Below are 661 nucleotides of genomic sequence, written 5' to 3' on the forward strand. Positions count from 1 at the left end.
CGACGCTCTTCCGATCTAATCATCTGTCTTTAAATATGTCCTTTCCTTATGTCCATACCACTGAGCTAACAAGCACACCTTTCAGGTAGGTAGATTGAAGCTATTTTACTCAGGATTACATTTCAATTGGCAGAGGCATTTCACATAGGTTACGATGTCCTCTGACACCGTAATCCCAAGGTATTTGCAACCATTTCCTCTTTTTTATGGCTGAATATTTTATTGTCTGTGTATGTGTGCATCACATCTTTATCTATTCATCTGACAATGGATAATTAGATTGTTCTCATGTCTTGACCATTGTGGGTAATAATACTGCAAAGAACATGATGATGCAGATATCTCTTTGAGATAGTGTTTTCATTTCCTTCAGATATATAGCCAAACATACAATTGCTGGGTCATATTGGGTTTATAGTTTTAATTTTTTTTTGAAGAATATCCATACTGTTTTCCACTGGCTGTACCAAATTACATTTCCATCAACAGTGCACAAGGGTTCCCTTTTCTCTACATTCTCACCAACACTTGTTATCTCTTGTCTTTTTGATAATCATCATCCTGACAAGTGTAAGATGATATCTCGTTTTGGTTTGGACTTGTATTTCCCTGATGATTAGTGATGTAGAGCATATTCTTATGTACTGTTGGTCATTTGGAT

The sequence above is a fragment of the Bison bison genome, unplaced genomic scaffold (assembly GCF_000754665.1).
Source record: "Bison bison bison isolate TAMUID 2011002044 unplaced genomic scaffold, Bison_UMD1.0 scf7180017543735, whole genome shotgun sequence".
NCBI classification, from domain to species: Eukaryota; Metazoa; Chordata; class Mammalia; order Artiodactyla; family Bovidae; genus Bison; species Bison bison.